Source organism: Paroedura picta, chromosome 1 (genome assembly GCF_049243985.1).
Source record: "Paroedura picta isolate Pp20150507F chromosome 1, Ppicta_v3.0, whole genome shotgun sequence".
NCBI lineage: Eukaryota > Metazoa > Chordata > Lepidosauria > Squamata > Gekkonidae > Paroedura > Paroedura picta.
Window position 1 is genome coordinate 157,073,170 of NC_135369.1, and position 23,371 is coordinate 157,096,540.

The 23,371-nt window shown below is 42.6% G+C and overlaps 1 long non-coding RNA gene across 2 annotated transcripts in view; it reads left to right on the top strand.

Annotated features, from left to right (window-relative positions):
- The window catches only part of LOC143823425 (uncharacterized), a 37,675-nt gene extending 14,668 nt beyond the window's left edge, over positions 1–23,007 (top strand). The window contains exons 3-4 of one of the 2 annotated variants that reach the window (XR_013226478.1): positions 1,709–15,643; positions 17,123–23,007. This is a non-coding gene — a long non-coding RNA (uncharacterized LOC143823425). Of the gene's footprint in view, positions 1–1,708; positions 15,644–17,122 lie in introns of those variants that run through there. The other variant, XR_013226477.1, reaches the window with a different exon arrangement.
- The last annotated feature ends 364 nt before the right edge of the window (positions 23,008–23,371 follow it).

Genomic DNA, 23,371 nt, shown 5'->3' on the forward strand with positions numbered 1-23,371 from the left:
CTAGTATTTTGGTGATTCTGAGATGAAGCAGAAAAGAAATCCTTCATTTTGTAGAAATTTTGAGCTATTATCCAAGCCAATATATTTAAATATAATTAGATTCAAAGTTTTTAAATCTGAAATAATGCTATTGATATGTCACTATTTTTTAAAAGCATTCATTAAATGATACAGATTTTCTTTACAAAATTAGTTTGCATTTAAAAAAATATAGAATTCAAAATTATTTGGGAAGTTTCATCAGTATAATACACATTTGAATTTCCTGGTTGTTAATCAGCCCTCAACAATGTAAGGATTTACCATTGCAGAATTATCTTTTCTGGGTTCCACATGAATCAATATATTCAGATATATTTAAAATGGATGAATGTAAAGAGAATGCAACTTAATGAAACTTCCACATAAAAGCTGATCACTGTAAATGTCAGAAGCTTCTAGGCTACATAAGAAATGCTAACCAATTTTCACTGAATTGTATTAACATTTTAATTAAAAATGATACAGTTAGATAAGATTCTCAGTCTGTGTGGACACATATATCTTTATACAACATATGCACACACATTCTTATTATTATAAACTGATGAAAAGTTTAATAATTAAAAAGTAAATAGCATAGACAAGTAGAAATACTCTATATAAATTAATCATCTCCCTATTTATCTCTAAGGCATTCTCTATTGGAACCCATCCTTATTATTAAAATGGATTTTAATATGACCTTTATTTTTCTTTTTACGTTTTATTGACATTTCCACTATTGACTTGTATAAATTATGGCAATGCTGGTGAAACAACAACAACAACAACAACAAAGCACTTGATTATTGAAGTACATTAGAGGCCTAGATTGGTGGGATGTACTGTATCTAAGAACAATCCTAATTATTTCTACTTGTAATTAACTCCCATTTTACTCAATGAGGCTTACTCCCAGGAGAGTGTTCATAGGATGGTGCTGCCTGTATACCTTCAGGATTTGAGTCTTTTGGCATATATTGTAATCCTAATGCAGCATTAGAAATTCTAGCAGCCAAGTATCCACCTGCTTTTAAAAACTCAAATCAGGTTCAAGACCCATGTTGCTTTAGAAGCTGAAAACAGAAATATAACTTTATAGATGAATGACTCTTGTTTCATGCTTGGCACTTTCACAGCATCATCCAGAGAAGAATGTGCTCAGAGAGATGACCAGTCACTATGCTGGAAATGTACCTACTGTCTTGCTGCCACTATGCTGTTGTAAGGTTCTAGTACAGCAATGACATGGCTCCATGTCAGACCTGCAGGTGCAACCCTCAACCCAGTGGGAAAGGGGCAGGCCCAGGAACATGGCACGAGTTTCCTAAACTGCTTCAGCCATGGAAGGCCCCCTGCCCTGGAACTGGCATAGTTAGTCAGCAAAACCCACAGCATAGCACATAGACACTCTCTGATGGACAGCTAACTGCAGATGTGTTATACTGGTCTGGGAACCTTAACTAATGGGAGGAAGAATTTTACTGTTGACTGAGAAAGTGGCAGTTGAGAGGGCAGGCTAGGAAGGAAGATGGGAGAAATAGTTCCTAGGAAGAGGAGGTGATCCCTATCAAGTGTTAATGAAGGAAAATTGGAACATTTAACAATTTAATGACAAATATATATACTAGTTATAAAGTAGTAAATACTTACCTCCTCTCTGCAATATTTTCTTGAACTGAAATAGGTCAGGAGGTGCTATGTGGCTGGGTAGGTGGTTGCAGAGGCATTATGCACTTTTGAGGCTCCACTTCCAAACCTCAAAGAATATTTCCAGACCAGGGACAGCCAATCTCCAGGTGGGGCCTGGAGATCTCCTGGAATTGCTGCTGATCTGCTTCATCCTCATGCAATATTCCATCAGTCAGAGGACTAGCCACCAGGATGCCATCACTGCGGTCTTGGCCCACCTGCACCAGAGTTGCCATCGTCCGCTCTACATCCACCGTGAGTTGAGCCACGGCTTCCTCCAGGGCTTTTGATGCCCTTCATCTCTCTGAGCACTCATTGCTAACTAAAGAAAAAAATAAACCACTCCTTTCACTCTGTGTCACACCATAAGGTCAATATTTGCTTTTTGGATTGGATCCCGCTATGGCTGCCACCATGTAATGGAGATTTTTTTGGGGGGGGCCTCCACCCCCCCCCGAGTCCTACCAAGTGCAGAGAGCCAATAAACACAGTGAGGCCAGATGATTATAAAAGAAAGATGCATTAAAAGATATTCTAAAGCTACAGCAAGCTAGAGTAGCTAGCAATACAGATATATTTTGTGACAAAGGATGGAAAACAGACACTAACTGGTCCTGTCTCCTCCTATAGCTGGAAGACGAGCGAGGTCCAGGGTGGTTTGTTTCTCTTAGGAGATGTCTTACCCAAAGCGTACTGGCAGAGTCCTCGAGGATGGTAGTCAGGATCTGCAATGAGGCTACTTGGCCAAGAAACTATCCCCCTATAATTAGCAAAGTGTGTTCTATGTGCCCAAGCCGGGGAAATCTTATTGTGATATGGTTAGAGTACCCAGCAACTCACTCTGGTCCTGGGAAACCTTCAAGGCCTTACACGGAATGGGCCCTGCATATCTGAGGGACCGCCTCTCTGAATACGTTCCCCAGAGAGCTGTTTGATTGAGCACAATAAACCAGCTAAATAGCTCTGGCCCTAAGGAAATATGTCTGGCCTCAACCAGAGCCAGGGCCTTTTCAGCCCTGGCTTCTGCCTGGTGGAATGAGCTCCCAATAAAGACCAGGGCCGTGTCGGAAGTCTCTGATTTCTGCAGGAACTGTAAGACAGAGCTCTTCCACCAGGCCTATGGTTGAGGCCAGCCAATTAATTAATTAGTAACAATTCCAATAAAATCTCAGCCCCCAGTCCTCTGCTTTCCCCCAGTTCCTCCTATTTAACATCAGGTTGACCAGTATGGTTGAATCATCATTAACAAAGGCTGGTGCAATAGAAATCACTGCAGTTGTTTTTAAATTTAATTTTATAATTTTATCTTGTTGTACTGTGACTAGTTTACTTGTTTTATTGTTTTAAATTGTGTAAACCACCCTGAGACAGTTCAAAGAGGGGTGGTATATAAGTACCTATATAAATAAACAAGAGAAGGCACTGGGCACTACAGAAGGGGCACTTAGCACTGAAGAGGAAGAAGTTGGCACTTACACGCAAGGAAGAGAGAAAACATCATTGCTGAAAAGACAATCTATCTTTTATCTGACCAGGTTGATAAAACAACATATAAAACAGCTCTTTTTGCTTTGGCTGCAAGGAAAATAAGGGCCAACATTATTACCATTAAGGCAGGCTCTTAATACTCTTGCACTCTGTTGTCGTGTATGCTGTTTCAGTTCTTTGGTCTTAAATTTTATATTTCCACTAGCTTCAAAGCCCATTCCTAAGAACGGGCCTTGAAAGGGTCCCCTCCCCTGGCCAGGCAGCTTAAGGTTGCTTTGGGCCGCAGCTCGTAGCTGGATCAAGTGGGGTGGATGGAGACTTGCCAGCTCATTAGCAGGCCTGGGACAGAGAGGCCCTCGTTAGCAGACCCATCCTAGCAGGCCAAGAGGCCCTCATTAGCAGGCCCCTCCACCACAACCCTTACCTGCTGCTGGCTCCAGGCACTGAGGCGCGTCTGAGAGCAAAGAGGCTAGACTCCAGGGATGGAGGGCGGGAGCTGCAGGGGCAGGGCCAATCAGGGTGCAGTCAGCTTTGGACAGCTGGACATGTCCCACCTCCCAGGCTGTTTCACTAATATATAGAGGAACTATGGATAAGGATACAGTTCTTTTTATTCTATTTTACTGTTTATAAATTTGTATTTTATATTTTGTAAAGGCCTATGGCTATATGCAAATAAATGTATCACTATTCACTTACATGCAAGGAAGAGAGCAAACATCATTGCTGTATGTCTAACATGTCTCATTTCAGAATCCCATCTCTATAGAAGCATACCAAAGAAGTACCACACTAGCTGGCGTGGCCCAGGAATCTGCACCTACTCCCTCCCTGCCTTTCCACACCCTTGGTGTCACCTTGAAAATGCAGTTTCCCACAGCCAAGCCTAGTGGTTTGTATGTATGGTGGCAACCCAAGGCAGCAACAACCAGCAGTTTGCCCCATGTCACGTGGTGGGACATACTCCCAGGAAGCTGTGTCTAGGAGTGTATCTATGAAGCCATATTTGTGCATGAATGTGTGTGTCAGAGATGCTGGCAGCTATGTTGCCAGGGTGCCCCTTGCCCCAGGTGAGGGACAGCGTACAGCTGGAGTTTGGAGGATGACTGGCAGCTACCTCTCTGTGGCTCTGCTGGCCAAAACCCCATGGCACCTACTGACTTGCACGATCAAAGCCCTATACTGCAACGGAAGCAGATGGAGAAGTACAGTTGATGTGCAACCTATGCAGCAGATGCATAAATGTCATTAGGTGGCAATGTCATGCACCTCAGGGGAGTCTCAGGAAATGGGGGCCCCTTCCCTTCCATGGGTGAGGAAAGAACCACAGATCCCAATGGTGTGACAGGGTCACAGTAGTTGGGGCCACTGTACTTCCATCACTATTCAATATATCGCTGATGGGCACCTGTGCAGGCAGTGATTCAGCAGGAGGATCTGACATTCTTGGTGCAGTAGTAGCTGCCTTCAGTAATTATTGTGGATCCCATTGGTCTTCCATCCCTTCAGTTCCAGCCTAATTCCTACAGCACCCCAACTCAGCCAGCCAGCCCTCCCAGCTCCCAATGGCTTTCCAGAGCAACATGCAGAAATGATGATGATGTCATCTGTTCAGTCGTGTCCGACCTTCGGCGATTCTATAAGAAAGTCTCTGCTTCTTTTAGTTGGTTCATGCTCATCCCTGTATCGGCTTTAATCGTGTTGAGCCAGCAGATCCTTTGCCAACCACGTTTCCTTTTGCCGCTGACCATGCCGAGCATTAATTATTTTTCTAGAGAGTTTGATCGCATGATGTGTCCAAAGTAAGTGAGCTTTAGCCGTAATATCTTGCCTTCTAATGACATAGTTGGTTTGCTGCTCTCTAAAACTATCTTGTTGGTAACTTTGGCTGTCCATGGTATTCGCAGCATTCGTCTCCAACACCATGCAGAAATACAGAAGCCATATTGGATGATGGTGAAAAGTATCATTTCCACAGTTAACTTATGGCAACCCCAAGGAGTTTTCAAGGCAAGACAGAGGTGGTTTGCCATTGCTGGCCTCTGTGAAACTGTTACCCAAATTGCTTGGACACGTGTCCTAAAAACACGTATCTTTGAGCTTGTGGGGAATATTAGCTCAAATGCTGCGAGAGGGGGGTAACTTAGCGTTATCGGATCGTTACCTTTGTATACGAGGGTTATTCCACCTGTAGGAACTCAAGGCAAACACAGATTTAAATGGTAAAATGTTAATATAAGCTTTTATTAAAAGGAAAATAACAAAAAGACACACAAATAGCTAACACACATACAAGCAGTCATATAGAGAAGGGGGAGGAAGAGTGGAAGGCTTGATAGTTACCTGTCCGAGGAGTGGTGGGTCAGAGGAAGGAGCACGAACCAGCGTGGGAGGTCCCGGGTTGGAAGACACTCAGAGTGGCTGTGTGAAGCCACAGTTTTTATAGGATTTTTGGGAAGGGGGCTATGTGACAAGGCTCAGGTAAGCATGTGCTGGAAGTTTCCAGGGTCCCCAGAGATTAGGACAATACCTGGCCAAGTGGGGGGGGGGTGATGGCCGTAAATGGATTTGGATAAAGGTATTAATGGCTCTGAGGAAGAGAGCCATCAGGTCTAGCTGGCAGGGTGTGGGGAGGAAATATCCCCTGGCAGAGGGGCCAAGTGTGAAAAATGTTGCAAGACAAAGGGTTTTCCTAGGAGCCCTTAGGCAAACAGGAAGAAGCCAGTCCACTCACTTAGAAATACAATGGGGGGGGGGGTCGAGAGTAGGGCATGGAGGCACCTGGATTTCCAAACCTAAGGCAGAGAGCAAGATTTCTAAGATGGAGTCTGGCCTGGCTTGGCTGACCCTAGCAGTGTCATGGCTTTAGCTTAAGCCTAGACTATTGTGGGGTGCCATTGGTTATAGAAGACAGTGTGCCAAGGCATAAGGCAGGGATCCTGCCATGGGTAACATTCCCCCCCTTCTGTAGTGAATTATATGTCCAATTTATTCACTACAGACCAATATACTGTGTTAGTGGCGGCAAAGATTGAAATTCAGACTAGAAATTCAGAGAGAAAAGTGGGGCCATCTTCTGCCACTACAAAAACTACAAAAACTTAAGCCAAATTAAAAACAAAACACATTTAGGAGGGGTTTTGGTGACTTAAGGAAAGCTGTGAAGTTGCTGTTCCTCTTTACCACAACCACTCAAAACTAAATGTAACGTACATGAACTATGAACTAGCTAAGCGTGAGGTCTCCACCATATGAATAAAGCAATGAACCAATGCAAACTAATACGTTGAGCAAGGCAATCTAGCAAACAATAGACAAAAAGCAAATGCAGTGAAAACCAAATTCTATGCAGGCAGGAAACTGTGGGCAGTACCTGAGCAATATTTTAGAATGCGAGCACTAGGCAATCCTAAAAATGCTGGCAAAGAATATCAAGCAATTACTATGAAGCAAGCAGAAAGTGGTAGAAACTAAAAAGTTAGACAATGAACTAAGCAATGGCTTCTAATAAGCAATGCAATAAGAACAAGGTAAAGCTAAGCAATTTAGCAAAACTTATATACATAAACTAGCAAACTATTTAAAACTGATACAGGCACAATGCAATAGACAGTGAGTTGAAATACAGGGCACAATACAATTTGGAATACAGACAATACAGTTTGAAAAACTTCCTCCCCCCCTTGTCCCATTGGCAAAGGTGGGAGTGAAGCTGGAGATTCCTTGAATAGTTGAACATGAGGATTGATGAAGATGAGCAACTGGATCAGCAGTTGAATATGTTGATATATATATGCATATATATATATTGTTGTTGTTGTAAGATATTGCTGGATGATGTTTGCAAACACATAGAATGGTAAAGGAGGTTCCTCCATGGGGGTAAAAAGCAACTTTGGCGAGGATCCATTTTATGAGAGAGCCACTGGCAAGAGGTTGTGGCAACAAGCAAATAGCTGGAGATGTGTGCAAGTCCGGGTTAGCTTGCAAGTTGATCTTCTCCCCCCCCTTGTGACTGAAATGGCAGGGGAAGAGGCAGTGAAGGCACTAATCCAGGGTGTCAGAGCGTACGCAGGGTCAGAGATTGCACATAGAAGAAGCAGCAGGCAGGCTGGGCAGCGAGGCTTCATAGAACAGGAGCTGGGGTAAACAGCAAGCATCAGAAGTTCACCAGTAGGTGGGCTGGGGCAGAAAGTGCAGAACAGCAGGTCATGACCACAGGACACATCCATAGCAAATGCAGGCAGAGGATCGCTGTCATCTTGACCAGGTCAGGTCTGGAGGTTGGCGAGCAGGAACAGCATGCAGGCAGGACCATCAGGAAGTGGTTGTGATGCACAAGCCTGGAGCCTCCCTAGGGCAGACTTGGCAGACGTGGGTTGCAAGAATGTTTGAGTGGCCCAGAGCATCAACAGCACAGTGGAGCTGAAGAGCTCAAGGTGGAGACACCCAATTGAGAGAAGGACAAAGATAATGAACTCAAAATGAAAGATTGGAGCAGAGGGGTGCCCCATAAGTGACTGTCAAAAAGATCTACTGTGGTGGGTGCCCACCATGACCTTACAGAGACTGAAAATAGAATTTAAGAGGAGCTAGATGCCATCTCCAGGGAGGGAGAGGGTGATTAGAGTGCAATCATAAAACAAGAGAAGGAGGTTGCCAAACTCCTGGTGAGTTTGGGAATTTGAGAGAAAACTGATAGATTACTATGGGTGACTGAAGCAAGATGCTTGTAGAAATACACAAGAGGAGAGAAAGTCCTGTAAGTCCTGTAAGAAGATAGTTTTTGGAGGCTAGGTCTACTGGACATGTGCATGTCCGCTGCACTGTTGTGTAAAAAGAAGCATTCAGAAAAAGAATCAAAAAGCCAAAGTTAAAGGTTCCTGCAAACATGTAGCACATGGTCTGTGAATGAATAGATTAGCAGCTCAAATACAAATATATATATGAGGGGGAAGAAAAGAAGAATTGCTAGATAGAATCTGGTCAATTGCTTCCCAAGTTAATAAGCACAAAAAGAAATAGATGCTCTGATGTGCAATAGGTTAAAAGCATAAGCAGAAAACCTACTACAGATTTTTCTCTATAAGGAACATAAGATAAATCAAAACACAAAAAGAAAGCTTCAAAAACAAAACTTGGATTGTGATCTATAAAGTTCTTGCTATAAAGATCACAAGAGAGGACTCCTAATTAAAAGAGGACTCAAAAACATGGCAAAAGAATTTGCAAAATATTGTGGATTGACATAAACAATCTAAAAAGTTAGAGCACATAAGCACAAATCTAGAAGCAAAGGTTTCTTAAAAAATGAATAAAACCAATAACTTCAAAGAAAATTTAAAGGTTGAGGTATAGAAACTTGTTTTTCAGATTGAGATCTGCCTGCTGGTAGGCCAGGCTGATTAGATGCCAATTGCTTCTTTTAAAAGTTACATTGGAGTACTGCTGAGAATATGAGTGGGAAAGAATGAATGAGAAGAACATGAAGATGAAGTCAGAGTCCCATTGCACAATAGTGTGTCAAAAGAATTGTGTTCTTAAGGAGGAAAGACTGTTCCTCTGTACATACACAGAGTGCCTTTTCATGGGAGTCAGGCTGAGTGGAAGCCTGAGTACCCAAATGAAAGGTCTGCATGAAGCTTTCTAAACATATTCAAAACAAAATCAAAATTGCAAAAACAGATTTTTAAACAAAATGATCTTATGAAAAAAGAAAAAAAGTGTTAACTTCCAATTAAAATTTGAAATAGGAAGTAAAAATGTCAGAGGGAAGGAAAAGCTATGGAGGGAATGCCTTTTCTCAAAGAAAAAATATCTCAAATACTAAAAGCAGCCAAAATTGTCTTAAAATAAAAACTAAAATAAAACATATTTTAGAACAGAACTATTTTACTGTACTCTCCCCCCCTTAGATTCTCTCTGAGGTCTTTAAAGAAACAAATCTTCTTCCTGATTTGGGAAGAAAGAATACTTTCAGTCCTTTGTTATGTGGATTAGTTGCCTGGATGGGGGAGAGCAAGGCATGAGTCATGGGGCTGAGTGCCTAGGAAGGCAGTTAGACAAAGAGAGTCTGTTTTAAGATTGCAAAATAGTGGCTGTTTCAGTGTGACTGCAACTGTAGCTGGAGGCTCTACCAATTGCAGCCAAATTTAAAATTTGAAAATTTAAAAAGTAAAAATGGAAGCACACATGTTAAATTAACTCAGTGGCACTGGAACCATTTGTGGAAGTTGAGAAAATAATTGGAAATCTGTTAACTTTAGGGAAGCTAAGAGCCTTGCAACAAATTCTTCCCTGTTAAAACAATTGTTGTCAACTTGGATTTTGGAACTCTGTACAGGTTCAGAGGCAGGATTTCCTTCCTGACTCTGTGATGGGGGAACTGAGAATATTTCCTCTTCTTTAAAGACAAGAGGTGAAGCTGGGTTACTGGATCTGCTGTATTTTCTTTTCAATTTATTATCTGTGTGGCTTTGGAAATCCAGGACATTTTGCAAATGGGTTTTTACTTTAAAAAGTTCACCCTGGAATTCCTTGTTTTTCTCATTAAGATCCTTAATTTCTAAATCTTGTTTCTGGGTAAGAGTTTTAAATTTCTCTATTTCCTTCTGCCAATCCTTAGGGGATTCAGAAGAAATTTCTGTGTGCCTAGTTCTTGTCTTCATCTCTGGCTCAGATCTGAGCATTTTCCTGGTTTTTCTCTTCCTCATGGCCTTCACAAAGGCACACATGAGCACAGATGTGGGTTGGTTATCATACTGGGTCATGTCTGCCCCAGTATTTCTAAGTTCCCGCCACAGAAAAATCCGGTCACTAATTTTATTCTGCTGCTGAGGGGCAGAATTTCTATTCTGGAAGTATTTAGGTTTGAGAGTATTTGGGGGAAAATTATTTGAAGGGAAACCATTTTGTGGCTTACTCCTTTCTCCTGGCTTTTGTTTGCTCCAGCCATTAGGTGGCTGCAGGGAGCGATTGTCTCTATTCCTATTAGAATTGGGGTGATTCTGATTAAAGCGGTTCTCCCTCTTGATCCTGTACTGAGAGTGGAGACCACTGTTTGCCTGAATGTTTAAATTTTTGGAGTCCTGGTTAGTGGGAAATTCAAGAGAACCTGATTCTCTAAGCTGGCCTGCAATGGGCAGCTGTTTCTGGATTTCCTGCCTCTCAGTTCTATCTGCAGGGGTTGTAACTAGAACTGGGTGGAAGGGAGCTGAATTTTCCCCTTGGGGTTCTATGAACATTTTGGGGGTTATTTCTTCTGGCAGAGGCTCAGAAGGTAGAAGGGGAAGAGTCTCTGTATGAATTGTGGCAACTAGAGCCCTTTGGAGCTCTAACTGCTTTTCAAGTTGCTGCATTTTTCTATGGCATGCCTCATGGCTTACTTGAGCATGCTTGGCCACATTGTTCTCCACTAGGAACTGTGCAGCTCCCTTGATCTTAACTAGCTCTGCTTCTAGCTCAAGAATGCGAGCCTCTGCTACCTCAGCTCTTTGCCTTGTGGCTTGGAGCTGACTTTCTAGTTCCTGGATGGTCTGAAGCTGATGAGCCTTCTCCACCCGTGCACTCAAGCGCTCAGTTCTCATGTCCTCCATCTCGTCAGAGAGGTGGATGACATGAGCCTCACACTGTTCGAGCTGAGCTTCCTGCTCCTTCAATAGGGCATCCTTCTCTTCTAGGGCATGTTGCAGCTCAGCAATCTGGGCTACACTGTCCTGAAGTGCAACAAACATACCCCAAGTGGCATAAGAGTCCTTACTGCCACCCCCGAGCTTCCTGGTGTTACACCATTCTTGGAAAGCCTCGGTAAGGGTTTCCAGGGGGTTGGAGCTTTTGAAAGCTCCCGGGCGCCAGGGGTTCCGGCCGCCCTTCCTGGTCACCCAGAGTGTCAATCTGTCTGCCGGTTCCTTACGGGCAATCAGGCCAGTCAGATTGAATCTGGATGCCATTTCTTCCTACTAATTTCCAAGATCTTAAAGGGGACGGGGCTTGGTTTTCTGGCTTCTTGTCGCTGGGCAAGCAAGCACAGAGGGGATGAGTTTAGGGGCAGCCGCTGCTCGTCTCTTAAACAGCAGGGGAGAGAGGGAAAAGGATCCCGTGGAGTTTAACCTCTTACGGGTGTGGCTAGTTTGTTTTTGGCTGAGAATGGCCGGGGCTCTTCTCAGTTCAGGGCAAAAACTACCGAAAAACCAAGCAGATGGCTGATTTTTCCAATCAAGGTTGCCGGAGCGCACTTGATCCTCGGGAAAACCACCAAAAACCTGAAGGTATTTTTAGGGAAGAAATCACTGGGGGATTTTCTTGCGGCTTCTATATCCTTCAAAGCGGCAAGGGGAAAAGGGGGAAGGGCTCCCGTCAAGGCACGTCCTTACGGGGTTTGGCTAGTTTTCTTATTTTATACCGAGATGGCCGGGGCTCTCTCGATTCAGGGACAAAACTACCAAGAAAACCTGAGGGTACCGGCTAATTTATTCGGTTAGGATCGCCCTGGCTTTCCTGAACACGGGAAAAATTACCAAAACCTGGATCATCTGAGCTTCGCAAAGCCCGCTTGAGTTCTCGTGCCACTCCCGACACTCGAAACTCCAACTCCTGCGGCCGCAGGGCAATTTGGTGCTACAGAGAGCGACTCTGCTTGCACAGATTTTAGCAGTAGGGGGATTTTCCTGGTCCTTCCTACAGCTAAGAGGAATTTTGCCTAACGCCTTCCTACGCTTGGCTAATCCCTAGTTGTTGGGTGCGTGTCGTCCACCCGCCCGTCTAAGCCTAAGAAAACCTTGCTTCGGTGTTCCTAGCCTTAAAGGAAACTAATCTCCAGCAGGAGCAAAACAGTAGCAAAAGGGTAGAAAAGAGAGAGAGAGGCCAACCCTTTTAGAAAGCACACTTCCAAGAGCACATTCACACACTTATGCCAAGAGTTCAAACGGGCTTTTCCCCTTACGTCCGGGTTACTGGAGAGTGCCGTGTGTCCACTTTACTCCCGAGTAAGCCTGGGGCAATTGCCCGCGAGATCCACCATAATCTGTTACCCAAATTGCTTGGACACGTGTCCTAAAAACACGTATCTTTGAGCTTGTGGGGAATATTAGCTCAAATGCTGCGAGAGGGGGGTAACTTAGCGTTATCGGATCGTTACCTTTGTATACGAGGGTTATTCCACCTGTAGGAACTCAAGGCAAACACAGATTTAAATGGTAAAATGTTAATATAAGCTTTTATTAAAAGGAAAATAACAAAAAGACACACAAATAGCTAACACACATACAAGCAGTCATATAGAGAAGGGGGAGGAAGAGTGGAAGGCTTGATAGTTACCTGTCCGAGGAGTGGTGGGTCAGAGGAAGGAGCACGAACCAGCGTGGGAGGTCCCGGGTTGGAAGACACTCAGAGTGGCTGTGTGAAGCCACAGTTTTTATAGGATTTTTGGGAAGGGGGCTATGTGACAAGGCTCAGGTAAGCATGTGCTGGAAGTTTCCAGGGTCCCCAGAGATTAGGACAATACCTGGCCAAGTGGGGGGGGGGGTGATGGCCGTAAATGGATTTGGATAAAGGTATTAATGGCTCTGAGGAAGAGAGCCATCAGGTCTAGCTGGCAGGGTGTGGGGAGGAAATATCCCCTGGCAGAGGGGCCAAGTGTGAAAAATGTTGCAAGACAAAGGGTTTTCCTAGGAGCCCTTAGGCAAACAGGAAGAAGCCAGTCCACTCACTTAGAAATACAATGGGGGGGGGGGGTCGAGAGTAGGGCATGGAGGCACCTGGATTTCCAAACCTAAGGCAGAGAGCAAGATTTCTAAGATGGAGTCTGGCCTGGCTTGGCTGACCCTAGCAGTGTCATGGCTTTAGCTTAAGCCTAGACTATTGTGGGGTGCCATTGGTTATAGAAGACAGTGTGCCAAGGCATAAGGCAGGGATCCTGCCATGGGTAACAAAACAACCCTGGTATTACTTAGAGGTCTCTCTCCCAAATACTCAACCCTGTCAGCCTGGCCATATCTTGTAGCTGAGCTGCCTGGAATGCCCTGATGCTGCTCATACCTGGGTTGGGCAGTTGTGCCTTCCTTTCTGCAACTGCTTTAAAACTGGACCATGAAGATGAAGGGTTATTGCTGTCACTCTGCATGCATCCATGTGTGCACTATACTAGCAGAACTATTATCAAATTGGGTAGCTTATTACCTGCTTGAAGTTTTTATTGGGGGACTTATTGGGGTATGTATGTGTTTAAATAATTACATTTTTATATTTATTTCATTTTGTAAGCTGTTTTGAGTCTTTGGTGTAGGACATATATATGACAAAAATCCTAACTAAATAAATATGAATCACTTTAATGACCCTGTATGAATATTTTCCTATAAAGCCTACCGTATTTGCCGGCGTATAAGACCGGGCGTATAAGACGACCCCCCAACATTTCCACTCAAAATATAGAGTTTGTCACCATTGTACGGCTGCAGTGCGACTGCAGCGCCTCCAGCCTGCCCCTGCATCTCCCTGTGACCGGCACTAGTGTGGAAGTGTGCATGTGCGAGCTCTGCGTAGACAAGGGGCGGGCTGGAGTGCCGCTGCTTCCCACCGAGCAGAACAGGCCGGTCACGCCGAAAATGCTGGCACCCCGTCTCGCTGCTGATGCTCACCGCAGCCACGCTGATGACCCGCTGCGGCCACTCTGGATACCGCGCGATACTGGATGGTATGTAGAATGAGGTGGGTGGGCATCGGGAGGCCACTATGGGCAGCTATGTCTATCCCAACTGAAGTGCAACCGGCGTATAGGACGACCCCCTCCCCCCACTTGGAGGCATGTTTTTCAGGGGGGGAAAGTAGTCTTATACACCAGCAAATAGGGTAACGATGTATTTGCAATCTTAAGTATATCAATCAATAAGCTAGATCCCATAACTTTAAATTCTCTCAGTTTGTTAGATATTATAGTTTTGTTTCCTGTCTCTGGTCTTATTCAGTATGTAAGTACTGATATTGTAGTTATACAAAATGGTATATACTAGCAAGAAAGTCCATTGCAACCAGGAATGCAATGAGTGCCAGGACCCAGGGGACACCGGCAGGCATAGATCTCTCTCAGCAGGAACCATAGGAGGTAATCAGGACTCGTTTGTAGCAGGGAAGCAAGGGTCGTTTGTAGTTTGGGGCTCATTTGCAGTTTGTCTCTGTCTGTGTGTCTCTGGCAGCAGGAGCCCTAGCAGGTAATCAAGGGTTGTTTGCGGTTTGGCAGGGCTCTCTGTGTGTCTCTCAGGCGTCTGAGAGCAAAGTGGCTAGTCTCCAGGGAAAGAGGGCGGGAGCTGGAGAGGGAGAGCCAATCAGGATGTGGCCAACAACCCTGACTGGCCCTCTTCCATCTCGGACACCCAGGACACTCTCCACCCCCAGGGCTGTTTCACAAATATTAAGAGGAACAATGGATGGATAAGGATGTTATATGTCTGACTTCTAAATCCTAGTTTGACAGAACTGTTCTTCTGAAAATGAAACACAGGGAATGGGAAATCATTGTGTAGCACAGTAGATGGGAATTGTTAGAGCCAATGAAATTATGTATTGTCTAATGTTGAATAGATGAGCCTCTTGTGGCGCAGGGTGGTAAAGCCGCTGACATGCTTTCTGAAGTTCTGATCATGAGGCTGGGAGTTCGATCCCAGCAGCTGGCTCAAGGTTGACTCAGCCTTCCATCCTACCGAGGTCGGTAAAGTGAGTACCCAGCTTGCTGCTGGGGGGTAAATGGTAATGACTGGGGAAGGCACTGGCAAACCACCCCGTATTGAGTCTGCCATGAAAACACTAGAGGGCATCACCCCAAGGGTCAGAAATGACTTGGCGCTTGCACAGGGGATACCTTTACCTTTAATGTTGAATAGAGAACATTGACTGAGAATATAGCAATGGATACTTGTTCTAGAAGAGAAATATACATAATTCAAAAGAGGCATGCAGAAGTTTATGTAAGCAAAATATGCCTATTTGCAGTAACCAGTACACCTGTGGTGTTGGATGAATGTAAGCATAGTCTTCATGCTACACTGAAGGTGAAAACTGAACTGTTAAAAATTAGACACTGTCTAATCTGATTCTCAAATTCAACAATGATACCTTTTTTTTTTTACAATCACAGAAGTTTGTCTTTGCATCTGTTACCTAACAGAAGCACATGTAGATCTTTTCCTGTGTAAGTATGTGTGTGTGCATGAACACACACACACACACACACACTTTAAATATATTTATCTGCCTCCCCTACGTAGCTAAGGGAGTGACAGTAACTGAGAACAGGCTGTCTATAGAAATTCTATTCTCTTTTGGCAGCAGCGGCAAGAGCAAGTTTTGCTGCCTCTGGGCTTTCATTGCCTGTTATTTCCTTATATTCACAGCATTCCAGATCCAGCAGCCTGGAACAGCTAGTTTTCAGAAGAGGCTGCTTTAACCTGTGAGTTTGTTTCTGAAGCTATTCTAATATTACATTTGGGGGGAAAAAACACACGTTACAGTGTCAGACATTTCTCATGGTGGAAACTGAACCAGGAGGAGAAGCGGTAATTGGGAGTAAGCATTATTACCAAGGTTGACAGGCTAGTGCTGATGATATGAATCTGTGCCAAATCTCTCTGATTATGAGAAGTATCACATATGCGCAGTAAAATTCCCATTATAATTCTAGTATATTCCTTTTGTTTTCATTGTGGTGTATTACTTTGGAATGATATTGGAAAGAAGGTCCAATCGTCTATTTCTCTGACATTGTGAATCATATACTTCCCCTATTTGTAACCCACTTATTGTCTCCTCAAACACTGCCACATATCAAATGCCATTTTTCTTCTGGATCAGTGATCCCCAATGTGATGCCTATGGGGGCCATGGCATTCATAAATGGGTTTCCTGGCATCAGTGTTCTTCTTTGACAAAGTATTCCCAAAGCAAAGAGCCAATGCTAGTTGTATCTCATTTGAGCAGGAGATGCTTTGGAAGAAGCCAGGAGGCATCCTCTTTGTGTTTGCAGAAAGAAACCTTTCAGATACAACTGCCTTCACCTTCTTCTAATATTTTGTGTTCACCCCAGTGTTTGCTAGCTGCAATTTTGTCAGTCCCTGTCCTCAAAATTCTAAAAGTGCCTGAAGGTTAAACAAGATTGAGAACCCCTGTTCTAGTTTCCTTACAATCCTTGTCCAATGTTTTGGCTGCCAGCAATAGAAGGACCTTGCCATCTACAACTTGCTATTCTTGTTATGAAAAAGTGGGTCAGAAACAGCAGTTGCTGTATCATTCCGAGCAACAATCTCTATTGAATGCATCCCATAGTTGTTTTGGTCTAGTACCACAATCTGATTCTCTGTGTTAAAAAGTTACAGAAAAATATTTTCTTGGAGCTTTTCAGAGATTGGATGATTGGAAGACTCAAAATGTTACTCTTGGCAGTTGTACCAGTCTAAGTCCATAAACTTCAAATGACTTGGAAGGACAGAACTCTGCTTAGGATTCTGCCAGTTCATGTTATGGGTTTCAAAGAAGATTCCTCCCCTTACATTTAGCTTTGTCCTGTAACGTTTTTATATGTATGGACTTTGCCTTTGCTTTTTTTTTGTTAGGTGGTTAAGACAGGCTACCATGGGAGTTAACAGATAAGCTCATGTTTGATGCTTCTGATTCCATATGTTCAGATCTAGAGGCCAACAGAACACAAGCTGACTGGGACTGATTATCTGAAGAAAGATATGCTGCTCTTGAGATAGTTGTAAATTGTTTACAAACAGATATACAATATCCCTCACCCAGGCAATGAAAGCACAATACACAGTCATCAGATTATATGTCAAGTTTTTCTTGACATTCAGAATTTTTTTGGAAGGGATATTTTTTACCTATGAAAGTAAAACAAGTTAAATATGAGGTCATGCTTTTCCTTCAGGAAATCCTCTCAGAACATAAATACACTCTGTGCAATGAGAATTCTCCAAAGCATCTTCTGTCCATGATGCTGAAGAGAGAACAGAGGGATGAATTGCAACTTCTCTTCACAAGAAATGAAGGCAAGAGAAACACTGGAGGGATGGCTGAACATCTTCTGCACAGGTGACAACTGTGAACATTTGATATTTAATATTTAACATTTGTCTCATTTGATCAGAAAAAAACAGCCCTTTCATATATCCAAACATGTTCTTGAGGTTTTTCTACACAGCCATCATCGATTTGTAATCCTTAACCTAGGAATTCAATTATAAGTTATCAGTTTTTTTCTAAGACCATGATGGCACTTTAGGAGGGTGGACAGATTTCAGTGAAGATCTGGATAGGTGTCCTGCGTGGGTTCCTCCAACATATAATAAATACCACTGATTTCTTGGAGCTGTTATATCTACGGCCAAAAGGTACATTCCCTGACGATATCAGAAAGAATATATTCCAGATGGAGCTACCAGAGCAAGAGGTTGTATCATAATTTACTTGACAGCAAAGACCCACAAGTACCAGATGAACTATTCCATGAACTTGACACTGCACACAGTCAAAAACGGACCAAAGAAACAGCAAATTTGGATTTCAGACATTCCTGTAGGAAAGCCTGGAGCTTGTGCTCCAAGGAGTTTCAGAGGTAATATCAAACCAGCCAAACTGATTTCCCTATCCAGAGCCCCAAAGGACCAAGATTTTACAGTCAGGATAAAAAAAAGAACTTCAGATTTTGAAATGCACCTGTCTTGAAGACTGTGAGCTGTCAGGAGATTTCCATGATGGTGAGATTTTCAAAGCACTGAAAGATATCAAAAGTGGAAAGGCATCAGGCTTGGACTACATCCATGATGAGTTCCTGATCAACAGTGGCACATTTACAAAGAAGACTCCCAGTTGAATTCAAGAAAGCAAAGATAGTTGCTATTCTGAAACCTGAAAAACAAAAGCTCCTGTTGTATTTCCCTGAGAGGCTAATCCTGAATAGAACCAGAACACATCCCTATAGAGCAAATAGGATTTAGACCCCACTGTAGTTATGAAGACCAGGGCTGAATCTGCACTTATTTTGTTTATTCCATTGTCAATCCTGTTGAATTCAGATCGATTTGAACTTGGGTCTTCCTCTTCCCCCCCCCCCATCCCATTGAAACAGAAAAGTGTTCTGCATGTGCTTAGGGAGGCTCAGAAGGGGAGGGGGGAGGCAAGCACAGCCTCTTTCTTGGTTTTCTTGAATGGGGGGGGACGATTAATGGAGCCAAGCACAGCCGAGCCTCTTACTTTCTTTTCTTGAAGGGGGGGGGAGAAGATTGCAGACAGCAGAGAAGGGAGAAAAAATAAAAATAAATATCCAAGATGCAAATCTCTACGCTTCTGCTGAGAAACCAGGGGCTTCTCCTTTAAAGCAAGCTTGTCACCTAGGCAGCCTTGGCCAATCAGGGCTTTTCCAACACGGAGCTCATGCTTTCTCAATCCGATTCTGAAAATATTGAGGGTTATTTCCACTCTTAAATATTGCAGGATAATGGTAGGGTCACTCTGGATCAATCCTGATTGTTGCAGAGGGAAATTTTAAATCGGACAAAATTAAAATGGAAATTGCATTTAGTGGAGATGGCAAGGACTGAATCGACTTGGGATTGGAATAAAAGCTCCGTGCAGCTTACACCCAGGTTCTCAGTTTAGCAACTTTAATTGAGGCGGGGTATTGGAAGTGTCTTTAAGACATCAGACATTTTCATAAATCTGGCAGCCACTTATGACACAATCTGTAGGAATAGTCTACTGTACAAGTTTCCTGCTCCTGAACATTATTTAGACTCCTAAATAATATACTGAGTGATAGAACTTATTATGGGCCAGTCAATTAACAAGCAGAAGAAACTGAATAACGGTCCATACAGTTCTTTTCAATCTAGACATGTCTCATGTTCCCAGGATGAAATCCAGGACATTTGCTTACGTCAAAGACATGGTGATTGCAGTAAAGCACAAATTGATTGAAAGTTCTGAAGAAATACTGACTAGAGACTTCAACCTTTTTGCTTACTAGTGTAAATGGCTGCTCATCTCAAGTACCGGAAAAACAGAATACTCCTGTTTCCATCTTGATAACAATCCTGCCATGCACCTAAGTACTCTGGCATTATCCTGGACAGGAGCTTGAACTATAAACATCGTTTTACCAATGTAGTAGTGAAAATGCACACAGAACAATATTCTCCAAAAGTTATGTGTTAAAACTTGGTGTGTGTCTGCTACAACATTTAGATCCTCAGCTTTGGGGCTGGTGTATAGTAATGCTTCAGTGTAGCTCAATAGTTCCCACGTTCACAAACAATGTTCAACTCTATATACCAATGAGAACCATCAGGGGATGTATACAACCCACTCTGACTTATTTGCGACCTACCTTGTGCTACATTGCTCCTCCGCATGTCCAAAGGCAATATTTTCTTTCAAGAATATAGAAAGATCACTGAAATTAGAGTTACCCATCCATAAAGACACGGCAGACATGGGCTTTTCCAGCCTGAAGTCCCAACACTCAGCAATAAGATCTGCTCAGATCTTGCAATCACAAAACTTGATTGGCAGTTGATTAGCTTTGGCAGTTGTGCAGACCCGTTGTTTAAATGGGGTAATAGACCAGGTCCCAAATGTGATTGTGGTGCAGTCCACCAAACTATTTTCCGTCACCGAAAACTTACTGTACCTACATGGCTATGCATTTCATATTATTACATGCTTCCTTGTGTAACTCTGCCATCCAATAAATAAATAATGCATCCCTTTGGAATTGCCTGCCAGATAAGATGCATGAAACATGTCAAGGTGTCGAAAATGTTGCAAAATGACTGTCTCTGGGATATGGCTATTCTGAATATACTTGCCTATGGGTTTTATTGTTTGTTATTGGTGTAGTATAAACATGAATTGATCCAAGTAAAGCATGACAAAAATTGAGTCTTTTTTTACACAACATTGTCTCAGATAGTACAATAATGTTTTCACTATTTACTGTGGCTCTATTTATATTTTGTTCTTGGTGCAGGACATTTTAGTTTTTAAGGTTTGTTAGTTTTTAAAAATTATTATAGGTTTTATGGCTTTGAAATTATTTTTGATGATATTTGTTTTGCAAGTCATTTTGAATGTGTGTGTGTGTATGAAGAGACTGAGAGGAGCATCCGTGAAGGAGTTAGAAGATATTCTTAAGTGAAAGGATGTGTCACTGGCAATCCAGATAACTGCATTCCCCATTACTACATATGGGTGTGAAAGTTGGACAATGTAGAAATCTACAGGAAAAAAGTCGATTCATTTTGAGGAGAGTTTTAGGAATTTCATGGGCAACAAAAACACTTACAAATTGAAAGCCTTTGCAGATGACTTGGTGTGGAGGATCCCTTAAAAGGAGTTGAAATATTAATGAACAAACGGAATGATTCCAGTACATTAGCAGGATAAAGAAAAACAAAATATGAACTTTCAGAATCATTCTGTTGATTCTGTGAACGCAAAGGGGTGGCAGGTTACAGTAGATGAGCGATTGGGATGTGAGTGTCCTGCGTAGTGCAGGGGGTTGGACTAGATGACCCATGAGATCCCTTCCAAATCTATGATTCTAGATAGAACTGATTAATAAGATGGGCTTTAAGGTTGAAAAGAAGGTTAAGCTTTAATTGTGTGTTGTTCCAGGATACTTGTATAAAGATCTGCAATGAAGTGGGGAAAAATGAAATGGGAAAATACCATTGTCACTGATGGGTAGAATTTTGATTAAGATTAATATACTTCTTAGAATATTATTTTTATTTCAGACAATACCTAATTTGATTTCTGATGTACCATTTAAAAATGGCAGAAAGACGTACCTAAATTCATCTGGCAAGGGAAAACACCGAACATAAAATTTAAAGTATTATAAGATGCAAAGGAAAGAGTGTTTTGGGTTTACCTGACTTGAAATTATATTCTGCATCCTGTTATTTAATTTGGATGAAAGACTGGGTTGACTTGAAGAATAGAAGGCTATCAGATTTAGAAGGACATGACTTGAGATTTGGCACATCTATTTGGCCACCCTGTATTGATTCTGCCATGAAAACGCTAGAGGGCGTCACCCCAAGGGTCAGACATGACTCGGTGCTTGCACAGGGGATACCGTTACCTTTTTATTTATGTCAGGACAAAGCTAAGGTTAATAAAGAATAATTTTATTACATGTGCCATTTTAAGAATATGAAATAAATATAAGTACAGTTTATGTATCAAATGCCTTTATGGATTTCTATATAAGACACTTTTTACAGGAGATAAATGATTTTAAAGATAAATGGTTGACCTATGGTGATATACTGGAGGAGGAAGAAGAGGAAGAGTTGGTTCTTATATGCTGCTTTGCTCTACTAGGAGTCTCAAAGGGGCTTACAATCACCTTCTCTTTCCTCTCCCCACAACAGACACCCTGTGAGGTAGGTGAGACTGACAGAGCCCTCATATTACTGCTCAGTCAGAACAGCACTATCAAGGCTGTGACAAGCCCAAGGTCACCCAGCTGGCTGCATGTGGGGGAGCGGGGAATCAATCCTGACTCATCAGATTAGAAGTCCATATTCCTAAGCAAGCACAGGGATCCTGTAAAATGAAGACAAGAGAAAATCTGATAGCAGAATATATTCCTGTCAATGCACAATTATTAGAACAATTTAAGTGATAAAAAGCACATTGATTTGATCAAGCTAAAGCAATTATTTACCAATGACGAGCATGTTAAAAACCTTTGTGAAAGTATGGTAAAATTGAGCAGAAGTGTTGGACATGATATATTAATGGAACAGGGTGGATGAAGGGTCTCAAATGTATACTAAACTCAATTTTTATAAAATGATATATTGTTGGCATTTGTCACTCAAAAGATTATTACATATGTTAGAAATGTGAACATGAAGGGACAGTTTTCATCTTTGTTGAGTTGCAAGACAGCAAAAAGATTTGGACAACCAGTAAGTTCATACCCTCAGAGCGAAGGGCTCTGCGGGGTGCATAAGCAACCAAGCCGGTCCTGCAGGTCAGTAGAACCCAGGCCATGTATAGCCTTAAAGGTCAGTACTTGGAAATAAACTTGACCCAGAAATGAAATGGCACCCAGTGCAGATGATGAAGCACCAGCTGAATATAGGCCCTCCATGATGTCTTAGTGAGGACCCTCGCAGCCGTTCGGGCTACTCTTCTGACCTGAGCCTACATAGAAAGGGAGGCATAAAAGGTTACTCCCAAAAAGGTTACTCCCAAATTCCTAGTGACTAGTGCATGTGTTAATTGCATGCCGTCCAGGCATGGGAGCCGCGCTTCCTGATCCTGCTCTCTTCTACCTAGCCACAGGACCTTCATCTTGGAGGGGTTGAGTTTCAGGTGACTTTGCCTGAGCCACACAGCCACGACTTCCAAACATCTGGTGAATGTATCCGGGGTGGAGTCCGGCAATCCATTAGGAGGTAGAGCTGGGTGTCATCTGCATATTGGTGACAGCCCAGCCCATATCCCTGGACCAGCTGACCAGCTGGGCTAGAGGGTGAATATAGATGTTAAAAGTGTGGAGGAATCGCCCCCTGCAGTACCCCACATGGGAGCCTGCAGGGATCTGACATCTATGACTAAAGAATAGCTGATAAAAATAATAGAATTGACTGAAATGGCCACGCTGGAAACTTTTTATGGACTTTCTACATGATGTAAATAAAAATGAAATGATGGTTTGTGGTTTTGAGGACAAGGGGAAAATATGAAGATATAGAAAATAGTGATAATAAATTTTTATTTACTATCATATTGTAGCAGTCAATAATGTGATTTATAATAACAGATACAATTGGAAGCTTCTATATTTCTCTTTTCACTTTTCTTCTTTCTTTCCCTTTTGGTATTTTATAACTTTTTTTTGGATTTAAAAAAAAACTGAATAAATTCTGAATAAAAGTTTCTTTTAAGTGGACTCTAGATCTAAACAAGCCTGAACTCTCCCAAGAAATGAGAATGTCTAAACTGGGGCTGTCATACTGTGGTCACATAAGTCACTGGAAAAGACAATAATGCTAGGAGAAGTTGAAGGCAGCAAGAAAAGATGCCCCAACATGAGATGGATTGACTCAGTCAAGGAAGCCATAGCCTGAGCAAAGCTGTTACAACTTGAGCAAAGCTG